A 25,585-nucleotide genomic window follows, 5' to 3' on the forward strand; every position below is an offset into this window, starting at 1 on the left:
GCCTGGAAAAGTCAGAGGGATCACCTCTCACAATGGTGCATGCAGAAAGCCCTGCCTGGTACAGTGAGGAAACAAAACAAAAAGCAAAGAAATACAAATCGGGAAAAAGGGACCAGCCTGCCTTTTCACATGGTGGATTCCATTCAGAGAAACCCAATAAAATAAAACCACCTGAAGATGTTTCTTTGAGCAACTAAGGAGTTAACAAGTTCTCCAAATACAAGACTAATCCCTATAAAGCAGTTGTTTTCAGGAGAGGTGCAGCAGTGAAAAAGGATGAAGATCTTCCAAAGGGCCCAAGTTTGATTCCAGCACCTTCTTCTGGTGGCTAACAACTACCCAAATCACCCACTTCAAGGGTATCTGGTGCCCTCTTCTGGCTTCCAGAGGTACTGCATGCACACACAATAGCTCCGAAGAAAAATACATCTTTTTACAGTAATTGTTTTCAAAATATCAACAAGGTACACCTGGAGTTTGTGTATTAAAATGGCATTCATAAAATTGCCAAAAATTAAATTACTCAGTGGAACTGTATAAAATATGCATAAGATATAAATGTTAAATAAAAATTCCAATACTCTAATGAGAGAAGTCTGTCTAAATCACTGGAGTCCTTAAACATGGGTGAGAGACTCAATAATGTTAAGGTACAATTTACTCCTCGCTTTATTTATAGACTCAATAGAGCCCCAATTAGAATCCAGACAAAATAGGTTACTGGTACTGATAAACTGAGCATAAAGTTGGCACAGAAATACAAGAGCTAAAGGGAGCCAAAATAATACTGTAAAGCAATAAACACAAGGAGGCTCCCAAGCTGACTTTAGAATTCACCATACAGCTGCAGTAATCAAGCCAAGATGTATTGCAGAAAGAATAGAAGACTGCTACTCAGAGGAACACTGTGTAGTGTTCCAAAATGGGCACAGTCAGCTGATGCCTCCAACAAAGGGCACTCAGTGAGACAAGGCTGACTGCTCAAGAGATGGTGTTGGCACAATGGGTGAAAACCTGCCAAACGAGGAAATAAGCCAGGGATCTGACACCTTTCATGAATATCAACCAAGAATAAATCATCCGTCTCAAGGAAATATTTAAACCTTATAGAAGAAAGCAAAATAAAATATTCAGGAAATATTGAGTTAAGCAATACAAAAATGTTTGAGATAAAACATCAAAATCATAACAAAAGAAAGGAAAAAAAATCCCAGCTGGACTTAACTCTTCTCTGCGGAAGAGGCTGTTAAAAGAATGGGAAGAGAAGATCAATGGGAAGGAAGATGTCTAGGAAAAAGCCACATCTGATAAAGGAAAAGCTTCTAAAACGTATTCAGTAAGAAAAGAAAACTCAAGGATTTATTTTTGTTTGTAATCATGTGTGTGGTACTGTTGAGAGCCAGAAGAGGGCATCAGGCATTGTGACTCTGAGAATGGAACTCCATTCTTTTGCAAGCGCAATAACTTCTCTTAACCTCTGAGCCATAGCTCCAGCCACAGAAACCTATTTTAAAACAGGCCACTTCGTCAAGGAAGGTACCCACTGGAAATAAGCAGGGTAAGAAATAAGCTGGGTTGATATACTATTAGGGAATTTCAGATTAAAATAGTAATTGGATGTTAGAATGGAACTCTTGGAATAGCTAACATAAAAAAAAAAAAATGGAAGTCCAAAATGCTAATGAGGACAGAGAGCAGCAGGACTGTGCATCTGTTCATGTCAGGGTAAGGAGTTACAGTTTCCTAATTTCTTCAAGCTAAATGTTGTTTACTACGTGACCTAACACCTTGTCTGCTTCAAAAAGATAGCTGCATGCAGAATCTACCCAGAACTGCCTGGAACAGCTCTATTCATGATCACCCTGACTAGAAGCAGCCATGTGTGCAAAGGATAAGAAATGCTAGACACACATAGTGAAAAAAAATAGATACATGATCAAGCTGCAAATTGGGAAAATCTTAAATGCATACCGCTAAGTAACAGAACTTTTCAAAGGCCACATTCTGTGTGCCTCAAATTACGTGACATTTTGCAGAAGACAAAACTATAATAAAAGGGAAAACTGTGGCTTTGGGTGTTCCAGAAGAGAGGATTAAACACAGCAAGTACTTTTAGGGGAGGGACTGTTTACTATTCAATAATTAATAGGTGGCATTGCATGGTTGTCAAAAATCTGTAGACTTTTTAACGACAGTAGTGTAGATCTCAATGTGTTCATGTTACTTTTCCTAGTAAGTTTAAATTACTTTTTAGTTATTTGCATAGCCTTTGTGTATGCACATGTGTGTAGGTGCCTATGCAGGACAGAGGAGAGTGGTGGATACACCTCCTAGAGGTGGGGGTCACAGGCAGTCGTGAGCCACACAAAACTGGTCCTGAAATCAAGCCCAGGTCTTTTGAAAGAGCAGCAAGTGACCTCAATCAGTGAACCATCTCCTTGGTCCCTCTGCAGTGCACATGCCTGCAGAAACACATTGTGGATGATTCTGAGGTTTTGGTACACTTGTCTCCCAAGAAGCAGCCTCCAGCACTGGAGTACTGAAAGTGAAGCTATGAAGAGGTGAGACCTAGTGGGAGGGGCCAGATCTTGTGGTACTGCCTTGGGTATGCCCCAGAGTTGATCTAGAGACTGGGATGGGTCTCCAGTGGGCTGTAATAAATCAGAGCAGACTCTCATCTATGAGCTCCTGCTGCAAATGCCTGCTCCCAATGTTATGTACCCATCTATGTCTTGAACTTGAAGAGACCCTCACTAGAAGCTGAGCAGAGGCTAAGGCTGAGTTTAAAATCCACTTCTCTGTCTGGCCTTCCCTTCAGTCTCTGCTCTATACTTCATCTCCATATTTGCTCCTGTAAGTATGTTGCTCTCCTTCTAAGAAGCACCTACACTTTGGTCTTCCTTCTTCTTGTGCTTCATGTGGTCTGTGACTTGTATCCTGGTTATTTGGAGCTTTTGGGTGAGTATCCACTTACCAGGGAGTGCATACATCAACCAAGGAATACACATGGCTCCAGCTGCATATGTAGCAGAGGATGGCCTTGTCATGCACCAATAGAAGGAGAGGCTCTTGGTCCTATGAAGGCTAGATAGATGCCCCAGTGTAGGGGAATTGAGGGCAGGAGGTGGGAGTGGGTGGAGGAACACCCTCATAGAAGCAGGGGAATCAAGGATATGATAGGGTGTTTCCCGGAGGGAGGTAAAGCAGGAAAGGGGATAACATTTGAAATGTAAATAAAGAAAATAGCCAATAAAAAATGCACTTCTCTACTTTATAAATGGCCCAGTATCACGATTCATGTTGTCCAAGTGATTGGATTAAGAAATGCCTAGGAGGTTAGTGAGACACACCTTAGCACACCTCTGCACACCTCCACAAGTGTGTCTAAGGGTGTTTCAAGGCTGAGAAGACTGACTGGGGGAGAGTCACTCTATGTGTGAACAGCATCATCTCCCAGACCAAGGCTCAGTCAGGAGAAACAGAAGAGAAAGGGATCTGGGTTTCCTTCTCTTTCTGCTTTCTGGCTGCTCTGCCTCGTCCCAGCAGGATGGGCTGAAGGCTCTCAAAAGTTGACATAAAATACATCCTCCTCATGTTCCTGAGATACTCATCACAGTGACAAGGAAGTCAGACTACAAACAAGGTTGAGTTCTCAGGACTCAACTCATCCAGACTTTGGTTGTTTGTGTATAGTAACATAAAACAGACTAAGATAACACCAGTAAGGTAGGACATCACTGAATGGGAAGCAGGGAAAGCCAGGTGGGTTCCTGTGGAGTCTACAGCCAGTTGAATATCACTAGTTACTACTCACTGATGTCAGGATGACTAAGCCTATGAGAAATAGGACACATTTTGGAAGCTTTCATTCTGTCAGTCCCTGCTGTATTATTTTTTTTTTTACATTCATCTCTTTACCATCCTCGGATTCAAAAGTGTGATCTATCCCTGGATGTGGTTCATGCTTGAGTTATTGTACTACCTAGAAACTAAGAAAGGATTTTATAAATTTCATAACTGTTTCTGATGATCAGTCCTGGTACTCTTTGGGATAAATCATTGGAGGAACAATTTAACCAGGCATAGGATAATCTCTGTTGCAACCCACCATGTACTCAATATTTTTCCACATCCCCATCAACACTTGGGAGGTCTATATTCTCACGGTCTCTCTCCTCTCTTTCACCATTATAGTTAAATACCACTTTAGCAAAGAGTTCAAGGATTCAGGAGCTAGGCTTCTTGATGCAGCCATGATTGCTACAGTATCTGTATGTCTCTCCCCCTTTAGCTCTTTTGAGAACAAAGGCATGGCTATCTTTTGCATGTTACTCACCTACTGCATGAGGATCAAGGTATTAAAGACTGTTTCTGCATTTTGGGCATCCAAATGTGCCCTTGTTTATGATCTCTTCATGGGGACTCGTGTGTCTAGTCAACTTGACCATCTCCATGTTCTGGCGATAATGCAACCAGGCTATTTTCTCCTATAGATCTATGTAGGCAACTGTACTGTATATCATTCTTTCTATGCAGGCATCCTTTGTGAGCTTCCACGTTGCCCTTTCATCAGAACATATTTATAGTACTTGAACTGTGCCTTTGTGAATTACCTGCACAGACAGATGAACCCACAACAATTTGAAGTTCTTTCCTGGAGTATCATCTCCCTGGTGGCCTTTGTCCTTCTCACCGTTGGAGTTATTAAGCTGACAGGAAAATTTTCTCCTTATGCATGGCTTTTCCATTCGCTGCTGGCTCCTTCTTAGGATAAGAACAGTGTCCCCATTATTGACACTACGTCTGAACACTGGCCTGTGGCCAGGCCTTCCTACTATTTTAATCTTTATCTCCTTGTCTTTATATTCCCAGGCGGCCTTGATTACTGCTTTAGGAACTTGTCTGATGCCTGAATTTTGACCATCATGTGTGGTGTGACAGAAGGAAACGTTTAGCTGTACCTGTGTAGTGCCAGTACTGGAACTGTCATGTGCTTTCCTTCTGGCACTGCTGTCATCTTGGTGTTGTTCACATAAAATTCGTGTTATATTTTCTATTATATATTTATATTATAAGTGAAAAGTCTGGGCATAAGTCACCTACACAAAAAGGGAAAAAAGCAACAGGATTCGACTTAGTTTATTAAGAATAAAGAGCCAAATGGGATAATTCTGCTCATAGTATTCTTTCGTATCACCCACACTGGTCATTCTGAGTGACCAATGAGGACTTACCCCCACTCCACCATTTACTGACTACCTGTGGTAAGGATGGTGGTAGGATCATTTCTCATGACTTCTGAAGCATATTATTGGCTTCATCACAATACTCCAGAAGATGTAAATGTCATGTGATAGTGGGGTTATGCCCACCAAAGTACTGCAGTGACAAATCAAATAATATTAGTGGAGAAGACACATGGAAAAATATCCACATTTCTTGACTGGGTGGCAATGGCATCCACAGATGAAACTTTGAGGGAGCTTGATGTAAGTGTGTGCTTGACGTTTTGGAGGCCTCACTGAGTATCGCTTCAATGACATCAACAAGTTTCTTTGGCTAATCTGTGTTGGAGGAAGCACAGACACAAGAAAACATATGAAGGAGAATGCCTACTATAGTCTAACTACGGAAATTCCAATGGATCTTGAGACCTATTCTCAACAGTCTTTTATGCACACTGTGTTACTATAGCTTTGGGCAGGTCTACACAGGAGCCAACCATCCACCAAGCTTTGATTATGTCTGAGATGCTGAGATTGGTAATAAAGATCTTTGAGTTTGATGTTGGAAGAGTGTGTACCACAGAACACTGGCTGGTCAGGACATACAAGTAAAGGGGCTGGATAAGCCAAGTTGGCCTAGGATACACTGAGTACTAGACACATCATGTTGAGGACACTGAAGCTTAGTGTTTTGGTTTTAATTTTGTTGTTGAATGTAGTTTATAAGAACAGAGCCCAAAGGGATTAGAATTTGTCTGGAAATTTTCAAAGTGATGATATGGGCTGGGCCAATTAAAATGATTTTCATAATTCTGAGCAGGTGATCAAATAAAATGTCATGTCTTTACTTTGGTCAAATAAAGGGGGATTAATGTGTTTTATTTATTAATATTTCTGTAGAGAAATACAAACAGTAGCTCAGTTCCTTGTGAAGAGCACAACCAACTACAAGCAGGCCAAAGGCCCATATTCAAGTACTTCCTTGTTCTAAGTCCCAAGGACCCATAACTCTAACATTCTCAAACTGAGTAAGATTTTACAAAGTAAGTGTTACTCAATAGACTCAAGAACAGAAAAAGCAAAATATATCAGAGAATGGCCACCACTGATGGGGAATGATGCTTTAGTATATTTGATGGGATTTGGTATAAGGACATTGCCTTAAAAAGGCAGTCTGAATATCTTGTGTTCAACAGCTGTGTACTGATATATATTCATTAAGCATGAGAATATACAAGAACTCTGTGAGATGTTAATAGCAGAGAATTAGAGAGATTGGGTTTAAGAGGAACTCTTAAACCATCTTTAGAATTTCTCTGAAAAATAAAATATGTGAAGTTCATTTGTAAAAGGAGTAAGAGAGAAACCAGAAAGGAAGGAAGGAAGGAAGGAAGGGGAAGGGAAACAAAACCCACTATCAGTGCAGCAAGCTATTAGAAGCACTTTTTTAAAACAATGATACAACTGTAGTTATGAAAATGACAAAACAACAGAGAAAGAGTTAGAGCTGGTGGTCAACCAGGTGGCTTGTTAGTAACGGCATTTGCTCCAAGCCTGAAAACATCTCCATGGCATTCTCTCTCTCTCTCTCTCTCTCTCTCTCTCTCTCTCTCTCTCTCTCTCTCTCTCTCTCTCTCTCTCTCTCTCTCTCTCCCTCTCTCTCTCTATCTCACAATGCAGTTTTAAAAGAGAAACTGTGCCAGGAGAAATGGCCAGAGCACCCACAGGCAAAGGTGAGGCAGTGGCTGCTGAGAGGCTACAGGAAAAAATGAAATCTTTCAGAAGTAAACACCAACCTGTGCAAAGCACAAGAAGAAACACACTGCACAGACTTTGTGGGTGGCATGGCAGTTGTGTCACCACAAAACAAACTTTCACGTGGGTGAGTACTCACAAACACCACATCACTAGTGTCCCCGCATTCCTTTCACAGCTTTTAGTCAGGCTCACTGAAGAGTCTCCTTTCTCCAGCCATTGTTCACTGCTTATGTGGCCTTGAGAAGCAGGGGTCCCATGTGCTTCCTGGCCCTCTTGAATCTCATAATTCTCTCCATAAGGGAAAAGAAGGATTCAATCTGAAGGATAATAATAATAATAATAATAATAATAATAATAATAATAATAATAATGAGATTATTTTGGTTTCATTTCTGTTGCTGTGATAAAACAAGGGAACCAAAAGCCATGAGGGAAAAAAAGGTAGACTGAGCTTACAATTCAGGTTATAGTCAATCACTGCTAGAAGTCAAGGCAAGAAGTAAAAACACAAAATAGTCAACTGCAGAGAGACATAAATTAGTAGATCCTTCTTTGTTTGTTCCTTTTTATGTAGTTCAGACCACCTGCACAGAGAATGATGCTGTCCACAATGACTAGGTCTCCCTACTTCAGGTAAGAATCAGTACAGTCCCTCAACGAAAGTTCAAAAGCAAACCTTATAACTGCTCAGTTGAGGCTCTATTCCCTGATGGTTAGATCATGTCAAGTTGGCACTTAAAGTCCATCTGCACAATGATATAAATAAAAAGTGGTAAATAAAAAGTGGTAAGTAAAAAGGGGGTAGGTTATTACAGGCAGTAGCAAAGGAGATAAACAAAAGCATGTGGTTCTTTGAAGAAGAAAATGAAAACAGTGAAATAGAAAGGTATAAACATATAACTGAGTAAAACTTTACTCAAAAAAGATTTAAATGTATATATCAATAAGAAATAGTTAATGCTAAGTTAAATGCTATTATAATTATTAAAAATTTTAAATGGGGAGTGAATCCTTTGGGCTACAGGTGATTAAGTTAAATTACTTTGTAATGAAATGAATTCTAAGCAGCACGAGATGGCTCCATGGCCACACTAAATACCAAAGAACATGGGCTGTATTAGTCAAAGTTCGAGTAGCAGAACTTATACAATGAATCTCTCTCTCTTTCTCTCTGTCTCTCTCATACACACACACATACATATCTTTCATGAATATAAATATATACATATATGTGAACATATATTTATGTGAATATATATTATATATATAATATATATAAATATATATTATAGCTATGTAAATACATGTGAAAGATATATTTATCTGTCTGTATATCTGAAGGAGAGATGAGTGTGTGTGTGTGTGTGTGTGTGTGTGTGTGTGTGTGTGTGTGTGTGTATGTGTTGGCCCAACTACTCCAACAATGGCTATCTACCAGTGGAAGTCCCAAGAATCCAATAATTGCTCAGTACATGACATTGGATTTCTAAGCTGTTCTTTAGTAAATGCTGGAATATCAAAAAAAGTAGGCTTAAATGCCAGTGAAGGAATGGACTAGCCAGCAACAGAGCAGCAGACAATGAGCAAAAGGTTCATTCTTCCATGTTAATATATAGGCTTCCAGCAGGAAGACTAGTCCAAAATAAAGGTGCTTTTTCCTGCTTCAAGATCCTCTCAATTAGCCGTACAGTGGTGTCACAAGCCTTTAATCCCAGCACTTGGGAGGCAGGGTCAAGTGGATTTCTGAGTTTTGAAGCCAGCCTGGTCTACAGAGTGAGTTCCAGGACAGCCAGGGCTAAACAGAGAAACTGTGTCTCAATAAATAAATAAGTAAATAAATAAGTAAATAAATAAATTCCTCTGGATTAAAGATGTGTTTGTGTGTCTTCCTACCTCAAAAGTATGGATTAGAAGTAGATCTATTACCTCAAATTAAGCAAAAATTCCTCACAGGAATGTCCTCCATTTTTGCATTTTAGTTAATTCCAAATGTAGTTAAATAGGCAACCAAAAATAACCATCACATGGGCAAAGAGCAAAATACAGATAAATATATGTGCTCAGCAATTCATACCCAGACAAACTATCCATTACTAGCGAGAGAGCTAGAACCAAAAATTTAGAAGGAAAGGGTGTTAAATGATAACATTAGGATGGATAAGAAAGGAGGGGAACTGGAGACAGAGAGCAGATTAAAGTTTTTCTTTGCATTATCAGCAAAGACCTAAACTCATACTTTCATTAGGAACATGAGATCATGGAGAAACAATCGAAAGTTTCAGGTAACTCTGTAGTAGCTTTGCCACCTGGTAGTCAGGAAAGATGACTCATCACATACAGGCAACCAACGATGTGGCTAGAGACTTAGGAACTGTTGATTTACGATTTCTGTAAAACCTAGGCTGACAGAAAAATGTTTTAGGATGCAAAAGAGGTTGTGAACAGTCTTTGATGCTGACTCATTTATTTTCCTTATGGCATGTGCATTCATAATCAAAACATATACATAACACATACACACACTCACACACACACACACACACACACACACACTAGGCCATCGTCATGATAGCTTTCTAAGAATGAAACATAATTATGAGACTTGATCTTTAAAAAACACCACTGAAGTACCAAAATGCAAGAACTACCAAGAAAATGCTTTTCCATGATAAAGAAAATATAAATATAAATGTTTTTGATTATATTAATAAATGTTTGCCATCATAGGTCTTCATATTTATATTATCAGATATGATTTTTCTCCTCTCTAGTGATCTGACATTATAATAGTCCTTGAATAGATGAGCAGTCCCACCCATACTGGGTGACACCATACCTGGGCTAAGATTCTGGACTGTATGAAAGAGAGAAGTATGCTGAGTGTAGCCATGGCCTCTCTGCTTCCTGCCTGTAAGTGGCAATGTGATGCTTACCTGAAGTGATGGACTGTAAATTACTAAGTATAATAATTGAGAGATTGAGGCATCAGCCATCTTAATGATAGGTATTTTCTGACCTTGAACCATAACATAGTCTATTATATTTATAACCTACAGTGATTATTCCTGTTCACACAGCATATGTAGCCTCTTAGACAATTCCCCAGTATATTAAATCAAACATCTCATTATTTCTGAAAAACATTTACGAGAATTATTTTCTGTCAGAAGTATAAAGAAAAAAATAAGTATAAACCTTGTAGATGAAACGACTATATCTGTTGATATCTGTTGGTGTGCCTTAAATAATCATTTATTCATACACACACACACACACACACACACACACACACACACACACACACACACACACACACAGACAGTTTTTTTTAGCCTTAGCAACTTGTAGAGGTAGTTGGCTAACCACTATGTCTCCTGGTGGATTGCACACATACCTGCCCAGGAGCTCTTTAGATTCATGAATGAAACACACACACACACACACACACACACACACACGCACACACACACGTACGTCAGTTAATTTTTGCCATTCTGTGACAAGCTCAAAGGCTGGACAGTCCTAAATCTTCCCCTGCTAGCAAATATTCCCCTTTAGTACTTCTGAGACTCCTAAACCTTCCCTTGCTACCTCAGGCCCAATAGGGAAAAAGACCAGTGACCACTTACCCTACCTAATTCTTATATGGCTGCTTGACTTTCTCTCTTACATCCCACCTTTTGCCTTTAAGTCATGGCAATTGTCTCCTCCAGTTCCTAGACCATGCAAATCTAAAGATCCTGCCTCAGTCTTCATTCCTAGCCATTGGCCATTGGCTTTTTATTGTTCAATCAAAAACCAATTGGAGACAAAGACCTTCAGTGTTTGAATATGCAGATTGATAATTTGGGGGGCTGAATTATTTCAAAGCATTGGAACCAATTCCCAACAGCCACTAATCTTTGTCCTGTATTCTATGCATTTAGTCAAAAGAACAAAAGAGAACCTGTGAGATGGCTCAGCAGATAAAGGCACCTGCCCATGCAAGCCTAAGAACCTGAGTTTGATCCCCAGATCTCAGATAAAAGTGGAAAAGATAGCAAACTCCAAATGGTTGACCTCTGACCTCCAAATGGAGTTCCATCACATCATACATACATACCACCTACATAGTAATAAATGAATGTGTTTCAAACCTGTAAATAGAACACAGTTTCTAACAAAGATGATAAAAGGAAAAAGAACTTTATTGTATTGCATTCTGTTTTAGAAAACAAATAATATTTAAAGTATTGTATAGTGTTAATGTTAGTTTGTCTTAATATTAATAACAAAAATTTACAGCATCAATATTACTCTACATATACATATAAATGTTTATACCTTTAATTGATGAAAACTAGAACACAGTAAATGGAATTTTGAAACATTTGCTCCATCGACGAGTTACAGGAGAAAGAGAACTATTTTTGAGTTCTTCAACATTTGTAGCTTGAAGTGTGACATTGCAGTTGGAGATTATTTGAGATTATAGTTGGAGTTCAGTCAGAGCTAAAGTCCCAGCAAAGACTGAATGTGCAGAGACAAATTACCTTAGCTCTAACCAGTGTGGTGTGAGACAGCCTGCACACACACCATGTCATTCAAGTGGGTTGACTTTATGCAAACAATGTAGAAAATAAACCAGAACACAACAGGTTGTCCAGTGTCTTAGGGTCAGAGAGGCAACTCTTATATAAGGACAACATTTAATTGGGACTGGCTTACAGGTTCATAGGTTCAGTTCATTATCATCATGACAGGGAGAATGGCCATGTCCAGGCAAACACGGTGCTAGAGAAGGAGACGAGTTCTACATCTTGATCCAAAGGAATCAGGAGAAGACTGGCATCCAAAAGAAGCCAGGAAGAGGCCTCTTCCTTGTTGAACTGAGCCTGAGCATAGAACCTCAAAGCCCATCCCCACAGTGGCACACCTCCTCCAACAATGCCATACCTCCTAATAGTGTCATTTCCCATGGGCCATGCATAGTCAAACCACTACATCCAATCAGCACCATGTTGGGTAAAACACTGGAAAACAGATGGGGAGACATTTGTGCAGTAAGCAAAGGGTGTGGTTCTAAGAGGTGGTTTGGCTCCTGGATAAAAGTGGTAAGACCTAAGACCTATAGAGAGGTTCTGGACACCAGCCATGCCTTTGTCTCTTCCCTGGTACTGAATCCAATGCAAATAAACCATGAAGCCCTGAATTGTGACTGTTCTCATACATTTGTCTCATGTATCCCTTTAAGAAAGGGCTGTTGAATAAAAGGCTTACATCTTATTCATGATTTCTGAAAAGACCGCTTAGAGATCATATCAGTTGATGCCTTTTGGCACTCAGCATAGTCATTTTCTCCAAATCTTCCCAGTGAGTTCAGATCAAGAGAAGATGGCTATTTCCAGGATTTCTCAACATTTTTGTTTTTAACAATTTTGTATCTTCTATAAGTTTTTTTTAAAAAATTAAACATTATAAGCTTTTAAAGTCTCTTTTCATACTTAATATATTCTAGCTATCCCACATTAATTGACTTCACCTACAGAAGATTTACAAAGCCATTTTTACCAGACATCTTCCTAATTCTTCTGTGTGTGAATTGATTTGTTAGCCTTACTAATAATAAATTTTTAAATTCTTCAACTTGAACAAGAACTCAGTAAGAAAAATTGCTTGCATTCTAAGCACAAGAACTTGCCTCCTATCCCAGAGTCCATGAAGACAAATTGCTAGGCATAGTGTACTTGTTTGCAATCACTGTACTGAGGAAGTGGGGACATGTTCCCACCCCACACACGAGGTTCATTGGCCAGCAACCTAGCCTTCTTAGTGAGTTGCATGTCAGTGAGAGACCCTGTCTTAAAAACAATGACACATGAGACATGACATCCAAGCATTTCCTTTTGTGTGTCACACACACACACACACACACACACACACACACACAAATAGAAAGAGAGAAATCATTGGACTTGTACTTGAACTTCATATAAGATGATTGTTTTTGAAGAATGGACTGTAGAAACTTCTGTGATGTATCACACCAAGGGTTGTGCCACACAGTGTAACCACAAAAGTGTCCAAGCACATGCATGGCACTTTCATAGCCTTTCCCTAATCACAGCTTTATGCTTATCAAAAAGTTATCCCAGGTACATTAAATTTAAGAAGTAACTAAAAATAGATGTACCACGCGGCACACCTATACCACTGTTACATATGTTAGATTCTGTATCCTACTGCAGAGACACTTGTAGATCCATGCTCATTGGTGCTTTATTTACAATGGCCAGGATATGGAAACTGCCTCTATGTCTCTCAATAGATGAATAGTTAATAATACCAGGGTTCATATACACAGTGGGATCTTACTCAGCATTAAAGAAAAATGAAATCACCAAGTTTGCAAGTGGAGATATATATCTTTGTAAATATTGACCAGGAACAAGCAAAAATCACAAGCTAAAACTTCATGTTATGAAGTTAGAAACATATCATAGTTAAATCTCTGTGCATTAACATAACCAAAAGGTTAGATTTGGACTAAAGATCTGGAATAAAGGTGTGTCTTCCTGCCACCAAAATCTGAACTAAATGTCTGTCTTCCTACGTCACACTTTCCAGATTAGAAGTAGATCTTCCAACCTCTAGTTAAGCAAGAATTCCTCACAGTTGTGCCTACTATTTAGGGTTTTACTTAATTCCAGACATAGTAAAGCAGACAACCAAGAATAGCCAGCAACTTGACAAGCAATGATATCTCCTTATGTTGTCATTACTTTCCAAATGAAAATAAAAACTGGGTTATTAGAACACCTGAACATACTATAAATCCCACACAGAATCACAAACACATTATATATCTAACCAGGTCATAATTATACCTGATATAACTATCCCTCTTACATCTCCAAGCACATTATAAATTTAGAGGAGGTAGCAATGTTCCTTGAGGGACATTCTTTTAGCATCTCAACTTAAATATGATATCCACTGATGCTCTTTTAATTAATGTAGCCTCATATGATAAAGAAATTGAGGAAAGAAAACACAAATATCTGTATAAACATATTCTCAGTAAAATACAGCAGAATCACTCATATCAATTACAGTTCTTTTTTCTACAGCTGGTCACATGGTCTCAGCTGATATTTAAAACTGTCTTCTTCTACTACCCATTCTGCATTTCTCCGCCTCACCAAGCACCTCAGCAGGTCTTGCTGCTTTTCCCAAAGTAGTGATCCATACCTTTAACCCTGAGGAATTTGTTCCCTTTGCCATCCTGTGTGGAGTAAGCTGTTGTACTTTCCTTCTGACTTTAATCATAGTACATGGTAGCACCAAGAAATGCCCTAAAGCAGTGGTTTTCAACCTAGAGTTGACAGCCCCCTTGGGGTTGAATGAACTTTTCACAAGAATCACCTAAGACCATCAGAAAACACAGGCATTTATTTACACTAGGATTCATAACAGTAGCAAAATTACAGTTATGAAGTAACAATAAAAATAATTTTATGGTTAGGGGTTTCCAAATATGGAACTATATTAAAGAGTCTCACCACAGCATCAGGAAGGTTGAGAACCTGTTGTGTAATTATTATTCTGGGGGGTTTCTACATGCCCTTCTTACCTTTAAGTATCTATAAGGGGTCTCTACCCCACCTCAGATCATTTAGTTCCCAAATCAAAGCTATAGATACCTTTAGATTTATAATAAGCTTTTGAGCACTAGAGCTGGGCAGGTATTTTGTCTGTTACCCCGAGAAACTTGCCGTGTTTCATTTCGGCTACTCCTGCTCCATCAGGCCAACCCTCATGGCCTTGTGCTTACAATCCATACCCTGTGGCAACCTCTTCCTTCTCTTATCTTCTCTCCTCTCCTCATGCTTCCTTCCTGAAATTCCAAGCCTCAAGAAACTTTGTTTCACCCCCTCTCTTCTGCCTAATCCAGGATGTAGTAGACATCTTTATTATCAGATCAGGGATAACTTGGGGTAGGGGGTATAAGGTTTACACAAAAAAAGTGTATGTACCTCATACACCATGGTACACATGAGGATCTCCTCATCAGGAGGCAACCAGACTTGGAGGCATCAGACCAACCCCCTTCAAGAAGCACTGACGGATCTCCTGCACACCAGACATCATCTTTCTTACCTCCACTATGGAGAAGTAAGACAATTTCCCCTTGGGAATCTGAATCAATTACTCCTTCTAACACTGTTTTTCTTTTCTTAGCCCATTCATTTAGGGGCATCAGAATACTGTAAGCCCATGGTGTGAACTTAAGAAACTTAAGAAAATAAATACATTTGATTACCCTAGTTCACCAATCTTGGGTTGTTTATTCTGTATATAAAACTTTTGACAGTTTGTGGGAAAATAAGGAAAATGATTTTGATTGGTTGCACTTAGCATCTCTGGATAGACTGACAAAAGATAGGAATGAATTCTGTGATAAATATTAACCAACTTCTAGCATCTCAGAATCTGGTGAAGGGTAACAATGAATTTAGGTGCACATAAACAGTCTAAAGGTCTCTATGTGTGCCCTGGAAGAGAATATGCTTTCCAGTAGCCCAGAACTCAATTGCAGGAAGTCAAACCAAAGCTTTTATTATGATGTTGGCTGACTTAAAATTCAAGTCTCAGCCTCAGAGCATATCAAAGGTTAAAGTAAGGTTAGTAAAGAATGGGATCCTGTAACTTCAGATGGGGATATGTGGGAGGACCCCATTGAAGCTGGGAACTTTGAACCCTCAGAATCTCAAGGGTTTATCTCACCTGAGGAAGTAATCTCTCTGTCCTCAGCGCTTTTCACCTTTGACTGAAGAAACTAATTCTTCATTGTCTACAGAAGCAGCAGCAACTTTCTCTGGAGAAAATGCCAGGCACGAAAATTGGTACTAGGAGAGTGGGGTATTGTTGTGACAGACATGACCATATGTTTTGAGGAGGATTGTTGAAGGATTTTGAAAATTAGGACTATAAAATCCATTAAGTGTTGAAAGCTCAGGGGACTGTTCTATAGGGGTTTGGAACATAAGAATTTTGAGGACAATGCAGATGATGAAGAGCTGGCTTGAGAAGTTTCAAGGGGAAAGTTCGAAGACTCTACTGGGGCCACTTGTATTTTCAATTAAGATTCAGCGACTCTGGTTACCTGAGGTAGAAGCAGCAGCTGTGATTAACAAGATATTGGAACTATTATTTACTGGGATACTTGATCCTACTCAACAGTTGCTAATAAACTAGCCATGATTAAGAAGAGACTAGTACAGCTGAGATGAACTCCAGAAAGTATTTCCTGAGAGTTCCAAATGTGCCCAAGGTTGTACCTTGTGCTGGGAGCTGAACTTGGTAATGTTAAGAGTCACCCAGGTGGTGCTGCCTTTGAAAGTGTGAAGAGTCATAGAGCTAGGATCTAACCATAGTTACTTATTCAGGTGCAGCAAGCACTTCACCCACTGAGCCATCTTCCCAGCATCAAGGCTAAGATCTTACACTCTGACAATGAATCAGGCATATTCAAGAGTGAAAATAAAAACTGTAAAATTAATAGAATACTTTTGGAGATGATTTTTATGACATTAATGGTACGAAACTTGATAATTAATGGTGTAAAGTGATAGAGAGATAGCATGGTAACACATGCCTGTTATCCTATGAGGTTGAGATGGATTGCAAGTTCCAGGCAAACCTGTCTTACATATGACCTTCAGGGCAGTCAGCAAATGAAGCAAAATCCTACTCAAACTACAGAAGCAAATATTCCATCAGTTGGCAGAGTAGGGAAAAATCGGCTGCATCAATACTTAGGATGTACAAGGAGCCTTTGCAAGGCAATGAGAAGATCTGGATTTCCATCTGCACAAAGGGCCAGAGAGTGAGCACCTTGTAGGAACTTGGGGAGGACAGTCACCAGAAATTCAAGGCACCCATCAGGGAATAGTCGAAAATGTGGGTGGATGCATGTAATTTTAAAATTCCAAAAGCTTGCAGCAATAGAAAATGACAGAAAAGGCAAGGCTGTGTGGAGAGGAGTGAAGGACAGCTCTCTTTCAGCATCGCAGGAGTGGGTGTCATACAAAGACACAGCAGGTTGCTGTGATGCCTTCCACTTCCATCACGCTTAATGACAAACCATGGCTCATCTCCCACATGCCAAATACGGGAGCGCTATGATGAATTATCTGCTAAGCATCCAGACAGTTGTTGGTTGAGATTTATGTTAAGGAAAGAATGGCATTCTTAGAATCACCTCCTGTTAAGTATTTAACCTAAAAATAAATATTTAATACATTGTTTCACTATTTCCTTTTGAATACCTTTTTCTGTTTTTAAAATTGTGTGTGTGTGTATATGTGTGTGTTTGTGTGTGTGTGTGTGCCTGTGTGTGTGTGCACACAAGCACATTGTATGGATGTGTATGCATCCTTGGAGGGTGTATGTTCAGGTCATAGCACTATGGTGCAAGTGACTGGGATCAAACTCAATACATCAAGCAAGCACCTCAGCTACTGAGCCATCTTGCTGGCCAAACTTAACTTTATTTTTATTTTTATTAGATATTTTCTTTATTTACATTTCAAATGATATCCCCTTTCTGGATGGTTTCCCCTACAAAAAGAAAAAAAAATTCCTATTCCCTCCCCCTGCTCACCAATTCACCCTCTCCCACTTCCTGGCTCTGGCATTCCCCTACACTGGGGCATAGAATCTTCATAGGACCAAGGGCCTCTCCTCCCATTGATGACCGACTATGCCATCCTCTGCTACATATGCAGATGGAGCCATGAGTCCCACCATGTATACTCTTTGGTTGGTGGTGTAGTCCCTGGGAGCTCTGATGGTACTGGTTAGTTCATATTGTTGTTCCTCCTAAGGGGCTGCAAACCCTTCAGCTCCTTGGGTCCTTTCTCTAGCTCCTTCATTGGGGACCCTGTACTCAGTCCAAAGGATGACTGTGAGCCTATACTTCTGTATTAGTTGGGCATTGTCAGAGCCTCTCAGGAGACAGCTATATCAGGCTCCTGTCAGCCTGCACTTGCTGGCATCCACAATAGTGTCCAGGTTTGGTAACTGTATATGGGAAGGATTCCCAGGTGAGGCAGTCTCTGGATTGTCCTTCCTTCAGTCTCTGCTCCACACTTTGTCTCTACAACTCCTTCCATGGGTATTTTCCCCCTTCTAAGAAAGATCGAAGAATCCACACTTTTTTTGTCTTCCTTATTTAATTTCTTGTGCTTTGTGGATTGTATCTTGGGTATTTTGAGCTTCTGGGCTAATATCCACTTATTAGTGAGTGCATACCATGTGTATTCTTTTTTGATTGGGTTACCTCACTCAGGATGATGTTCTCCAGATCCATCCTTTTCCCTAAGAATTTCATAAATTCATTGTTTTTAAAAGCTGAGAGGTACTCTATTGTATAATGGACCACACTTTCTGTATCCATTCCTCTGTTGAGGGACATCTGGGTTGTTAACTTTTTTTTTTAAACATTCCATTCCTTTACATCTCAAATGATATCCCACTTCCTGGTTACCCCTCCACCAATCACCCATCCCACATCCTTCCTCCTCCTCCCCTTTGCCTGTATGATGGTGCTCTCCCACCCACTAACACTCTCCTGACTCATCACTCCAGCATCCCTCTATGCTGGGGTATCAAACCTGCCTGGGACCAAGGGCCTCCCCTCCCATTGCTGTTAGGCAAGGGCATCCTCTACTTCATATGCATCTGGAGCCATGGATCCCTGTAGGTACACTCCTTGGTAGTCTAGTGCCTGGGAGAACTGGGTGGTCAAGTCAGCCTATGTTGTTCTTCCAATGTGGTTGCAATCCTCCTCTGCTCTTCCAGTCCTTCTGCCAGCTCCCCCACCAAGTTTCCTGAGCTCAGTCTGATGGTTGGTTCGAAGCATCTGCATTGGTCAGTTGCTGGTGAGACTTCCCAAGGAACCGCCACTCCAGGTTCCTGTCAGCAAGTGCCTCTTGAACAGAGTGACAGGTTTGGTGACTGCAGACATGATGGATGCCTAGATGGGGCAGTCCCCAGATACCCTTCCTTTTCTGTTCCATTTTTGTTCCTGTTCTTCCTTTGGACAGGAACATTTGAGATGGGTGGGTGGCTCCATTGCTAGACTGGGGGCCGTGCTTATCTACGAGAGGTGGTCTCTACAGGTTCTATCTCACTTCGGCTAAAGTCATGCCCACTTGATCTTGGGAACCTCATGTTTCCCTGGTGTTTGGGACCCTACAATGACTATCCCTAATTCCTCATCCCCCCTGCTACATATTTTTCTTCGATTTCTTGACACTTTTACCTCTCTCACATCTCCTCCAGTTCCTGATACTGCCTCCTCTTATTTTCTCCTCCTTTCCCTCTCCAAGGTCCCCATCTCCTTACACCTCCCAGGATCATCCTGTTCCCTCCTCAATGCATGGCTGAAGCATCCATACCCTGGTCTTCCTTCTTTCCAAGCTCCATATGGTCTGTAGGTTGTATAATGGGCATTGTGAGATTTTGGGCTAATAGCTACTTATCAGTGAGCACATACCATGTGTGTTCTTTTGTGTCTGGGTTACCTCACTCAGGATGATATTTTCTAGTTCCATGGATTTGTCTGTAAGTTTCATAAACTCATTGTTTTTAGTCACTGAATAGTACTCCATTGTGTAAATGTACACATTTTCTGTATCCATTCTTCTGTTGAGAGACAGCTGGGTCGTTTCCAGCTTCTGGCTATTATAAATAAGGATGCTATGAACATAGTGGAACATGTGTCATTGTTATATGTTGGAACATTTTGGGGGTATATTCTCAGTAATGGTAGAGCTGAATCTTCAGGAAGAACTATCTCCAGTTTCCTTAGGAACCACCAAACTCATTACCAGAGTTGTATGTATCAGCTTGCAGTCCCATCAGCAATGAAGGAGTGCTCCACTTTCTCTACATTCTCACCAACATCTGCTATAACTTGTGTTTTTGATCTTAGCCATTCTGACTGGTGTGAGGTGGAATCTCAGGGTTATTTTGATTTGCATTTCCCTGATGACTAAGGATGTTGAACATTTTTTTAAATGCTTCTCAACCATTCAACATTCCTCAGATGAGAATTCTCTATTTAGCTCTGTACTCCACTTTTTAATAGGGTTATTTGGTTCTCTGAAGTGTAATCTCTTGAGTTCTTTGTACATTTCGATATTAGCCCTCTATCAAAATTAGGGTTGGTAAAGATCTTTTCCCAATCTGTTGGTTGCTATTTTGTCCTATTGACAGTGTCTTTTGCCTTAGAGAAGCTTTGCGATTTTATGAGGACCCATTTGTCAATTCTTGATCTTAGAGCATATGCCATTAGTGTTCTGTTCAGGAAATGTTCCTCTGTGCCCAAGTACTGGTGTTCTTCCCCACTTTCTCTTCTATTCAATTCAGCATATCTGGTTTTATGTGAAGATCCTTGATCCACTTGGACTTGAGCTTTGTACCAGGAGATTAGAATGGTTCAATTTGTATTCTTCTACATGTAGACAGCTAGTTGAACCAGCACTATTTGTTGAAAATGCTATCTTTTTTTCCACTGGATGGTTTTAGCTCTTTTGTCAAAGATCAAGTGACGATAGGTGTGTGGTTTAATTTCTGGGTCTTCAGTTCTATTCCATTGATTTATTTACCTGTCTCTGTACCAATATCATACAGTTTTTAATCACTATTGCTCTACAGTATAGCTTGAGGTCAGGGATGGTGATACCCCCCAGAAGTTCTTTTATTGCTGAGAATGGCTTTTGCTATCCTAGGTTTTTTGTTATTCCAAATAAATTTGAGAATTGCTCTTTCTAGCTCTATGAAGAATTGAGTTGGAATTTTGATGGAGGTTATATTGAGTCTGTAGGTTGCTTTCAGTAAAATAAGCATTTTTACTATATTAATCCTGCCAATCCATGAGCACTGGAGATCTTTTCATCTTCTCAGGTCTTCTTTGATTTCTTTCTTCAGGGATTTGATATTCTTGTCATACAGATCTTCCATTTGCTTGATTAGAGTTACACCAAGGTATGTAATATTATTTGTGACTATTGTGAAGGGTGTTGTTTCTCTAATTTCTTTCTCAGCCCTTTTATCCTTTGAGTAGAGGAAAGCTACTGATTTGTTAGAGTTAATTTTACATCCAGCTGCTTTGCTGAAGTTGTTTATCAGCTGTAGGAGCTCTCTGGTAGAATTTGGGAGGGGGGTCACTTATGTATACTATCATATCATCTGTAAATAGTGATATCATGGCTTCCTCTCTCTCAATTTGTATCCATTTGATCTTCTTTTGTTGTCTAATTGCTCTGGCTAGAACTTCAAGTACTATACTGAACAGGTAGGGAAAGAGTGGGTAGCCTTGTCTTGTCCCTGATTTTAATGGGATTGCCTTGAGTTTCTTTCCAGTTAGTTTGATGTTGGCTGTGGGCTTGATATATTGCTTTTATTATATTTAGGTATAAACCTTGAATTCCTGATCTCTCTAATACCTTTAACATGAATGGGTGTAGTATTTTGTCAAAGGCTTTTCAACATCTAATAAGATGATCATGTGTGTTTTTTTTCATTGAATTTGTTTATATAGTGGATTATATTAACGGATTTCCATACGTTGAACCATCCCTACATCCCTGGGATGGAGCCTACTTGATCATAGTGAATGATCATTTTGATGTGTTCCTTGATTCTGTTTGCAAGAATTTAACTGAGTATTTTTGCCTATATATTCATAAGAGAAATTGGTCTGTAGTTTTCTTTCTTTGTTGGATCTTTTTGTGGTTTAAGTATCAATGTAACTGTGGCTTCATAGAAAGAATTGGGTAGTGTGCCTTCTGTTTCTATTTTACGGAATAGTTTGAGAAGTATTGTTATTAGGTCTTCTTTGAAGGTCTTATAGAATTCTTCATTAAAACCATCTGACCCTGAGCTTTTTTTTTTTTTTTTTTTTGGTTGGGAGACTTCTAATGACTGCTTCTATTTCCTTGGGGGGGTTATAGGGTTATTTAGATGGTTTATTTGATCCTGATATAACTGGTAACTGGTCTATGTCTAGAAAATCATTCATTTCATCCTGGTTTTCTAGTTTGTTGAGTATAGACTTTTGCTATAGGATCTGATTATAGTTTGAATTTTCTCAGTTTCTGTTGTTTTGTCATCATTTTCATTCCTGATTTTGTTAATTAGGATACTGTCCCTGTGCCTTCTGGTTAGTCTGGCTAAGGGTTTATCTATCTTGTTGATTTTCTCAAAGAACCAGCTCCAAGTTTTGTTGATTTTTTTCTGTAGTTCTCTTTGTTTCTACCTGGTGATTTCAGGCCTGAGTTGGATAATTTCCTGCTGTCTACTCCTCTTTGGTGTATTTGCTTCTTTTTGTTCTAGAGCTTTCAGATGAACTGTTAAGCTGCTAGTGTATGATCTCTCCAATTTCTTTGTGGAGGCACTCAGGCCTATGAGTTTTCCTCTTTGCACTGTTTTCATTGTGCTTCATAAGTTTGGATATGTTGTACCTTCACTTTCATTGAATTCTAAAAAAGTCTTTTACTTCTTTTTTTATTTCTTTCCTGACCAAATTATCATGGAGTAGATAGATGTTCAGCTTCCATGTGTATGTGGGCTTTCTATTGTTTATGTTGCAATTGAAGGTCAGCCTTAGTCTGTGGTAGTCCAATAGAATACATGGGATTAATTCAATGTTCTTGAATCTGTTGAGGTTTGTTTGGTGTGTGAGTATATGGTCTATTTGTGAGAAGGTACCATGAGATGCTGAGAAGAAGGTATATTCTTTTGTTTTAGGGTGAAATGTACTATAGATATCTGTTAAATCTATTTGCTTCATAACTTCTTTTACTTTCACTGTGTCTCTGTTTAGTTTTGTTTCCATGATCTGCTCATTGGTGACAGTAGGGTGTTGACATCCTACTATTATTGTGTGAGCTTCAATGTGTGCTTTAAGCTTCAGTAACATTTCTTTTATAAATGTTAGTGTCCTTGCATTTGGGGCACAGATATTCAGAATTGAGAGTCCATCTTGGTGGATTTTTCCTTTGATGAGTATATAGTGTCCTTCCCCATCTTTTTTGATAACTTTTGACTGAAAGTCTACTTTGTTGGATTTTAAAATGCTTACTCCAGCTTTTTTCTTGCGACCATTTGCTTAGAAATTTCTTTCCCAGCCTATTACTTTGAGGTCATGTCTGTCTTTATCACTGAGGTGTGTTTCCTGTAGGAAGCAAAATGCTAGATCCTGTTTATATATCCACTCTGGTAGCCTATGTCTTTTTATTGGGGAATTGAGTCCATTGATGTTGAGAGATATTAGGGACTAATGATTGTTGCTTCCTATTGTTTTTGTTGTTAGAGGTGGAATTATGTTTGTATGTTTCTCTTCTTTTGGGCTTGTTGTGAAAGATTTCTTGCTTTTTTCTTGGGTATAGTTTACTTGTGTTGGACTTTTCCTTTTATTATCCTCTGTAGGGCTGGACTAGTGGAAAGATACTGTTTAAATTTGGTTTTGTCTTACAAGATCTTGGTTTCTCCATTATCTTGGTAGTTGCAAGTTTTGCTGGGTATAGTAGCCTGGGCTGTCATTTGTGTTCTCTTAAGGTCTGTATGACATCTGCCCAGGATCTTCCGGCTTTTAGAGTCTCTGTTGGGAAGTCTGGGATAATTCTGATAGGTCTATCTTCATACATTACTTGACTTTTTCCCTTACTGCTTTTAATATTCTTTCTCAGTTCTGTGCATTTGGTGTTTTAATTATTATGTGATGAAAGGAATTTCTTTTCTGGTCCCATCTGTTTGGTGTTCTGTAGGCTTCTTATATGTTTATGGGCATTTCTTTCTTTAGATTAGGGAAATTTTCTTCTATAATTTTGTTAAAGATGTTTGCTGGCTCTTTGAGTTGGGAATCTTCACTCTCTTCTATACCTATTATTCTCAGATTTGATCTTTTCTTTGTGTCCTGGATTTCTTGAATGTTTTGAGATAGGAGCCTTTTGCTTTTTGTATTTTCCTTGACTTTTGTGTCAATGTCTTCTATGGTATCTTCTACCACTGAGATTTTCTCTTCTATCTCTTATATTCTGTCTATTGGTGATGTGTGATCTGTAAATTCTCTTCTCTTTTCTAGGTTTTCCATCTCTAGGGCTGTCTCCCTCTTATTAATGTTTATATTTCCATTTTTAGATCCTGGACAATTTTTTTCAATTCCTTCCTATGTTCTGTATTTCTTTAATGGATTTATGCATTCCCTCTTTAAGGGTTTCTACTTGTTTCTTTTATTTCTTTAGGGGAGTTATTTCTATCCTTCTTAAAGTCCTCTATCATCTTCATGAAATGAGAATTTAGAACCTTGCTTTATAGTTGAGTTGAGGTTTCCAGGACTTGCTGTGGTAGGAGAACTGTGTTTTATTGTTGACAATTCAAATTGGTATCTATTGCTTATGTTCTTACACTTGCCTTTTGTCATCTGGTTATCTCTGGTGTTATCTGGGCCTCCCTGTCTTTGACTGGGACCTGTCCTTCCTGTGAGCCTGTGAGCCTGTAATCTTGTGATCCTGTGATCCTAGATGTGTCAGAGCACCTGGGGAGTTGAGCTGCAAATGGGGTATGGACTGTGTGGGTTCCAATCCAGATCTGATCGGAACAGTGTCTATGATGTACAATCTTCCTCAAGAAGGACATTGTAATTCCAAGGACAGAATAGGTAGGAAGCATCTAGAAATCTGCTAAGCACAAGTCCTACCTAGTGGCAAAATGTATCAAAAGATTTTACATAATAAACTCTTTGCAAAATCAAAGACCTATGTTCATTTTTCCTTCTGTGGCCTGTGCTTTGTGCTGAGCCCAGAAAACATCACTAAATCCAGTGCTAGGCAGTAGTGGTCTCAAGACCTCCATTTCTTTCTCCTTAAAATCTGATTCCTTTAGCTCTCCATATTGGTATCCCTGGTGCAGACTGAGTTAATTCTTAATCTTGGTTGGAGGTATGTCTCTTGACCTGGACCATTACAGAATCCACTCCTTCCTCCACTGAATGGCTTTGGTACCCCAGTAAAAATCCATTTGTCCTTTGAGATGAGGCCTATGCCCTGAACATCTGACTCTTCAGTGTCAGTCTGCATTGAACTACCAGAGCTCTAATTGGCTACTACAACATTGTACTGTTTTCAAAAGGAATTTGAGACTTTCAAATTCATACTTCTTTTAAAGATTATTCTCTCTAATAAAGTTCCCTCAACATACAACTAGACTTTTAAATTATTTTCTTTATTTACATTCCAGCCATTGCTCCCTAATAATCCCCCTCCCATAGTTCCTTATCCCATTCTTCCTCCTCCTTGCCTCCTAGTTTTAAGATAGTTGCCTGCTTTTTTTTTTAACTTTTATTGCATTATCAGAAAAGTTACGTGATTTCAATTTATCTGAATTTATTAACATTTAAAAACATATTTTAATTAAATAGAGTTGAATCACATTCTTGTTCCCCTTTTGTACCACCACTCCTCTCATAGACCCCCCTTCAATAAATATAATATATTTTTGTCGTATTACTTAAAATTTATAAAATATTATAAAAATAAAAATAAGTATTATAA

The sequence above is a fragment of the Mastomys coucha genome, unplaced genomic scaffold, assembly GCF_008632895.1.
Source record: "Mastomys coucha isolate ucsf_1 unplaced genomic scaffold, UCSF_Mcou_1 pScaffold9, whole genome shotgun sequence".
NCBI classification, from domain to species: domain Eukaryota; kingdom Metazoa; phylum Chordata; class Mammalia; order Rodentia; family Muridae; genus Mastomys; species Mastomys coucha.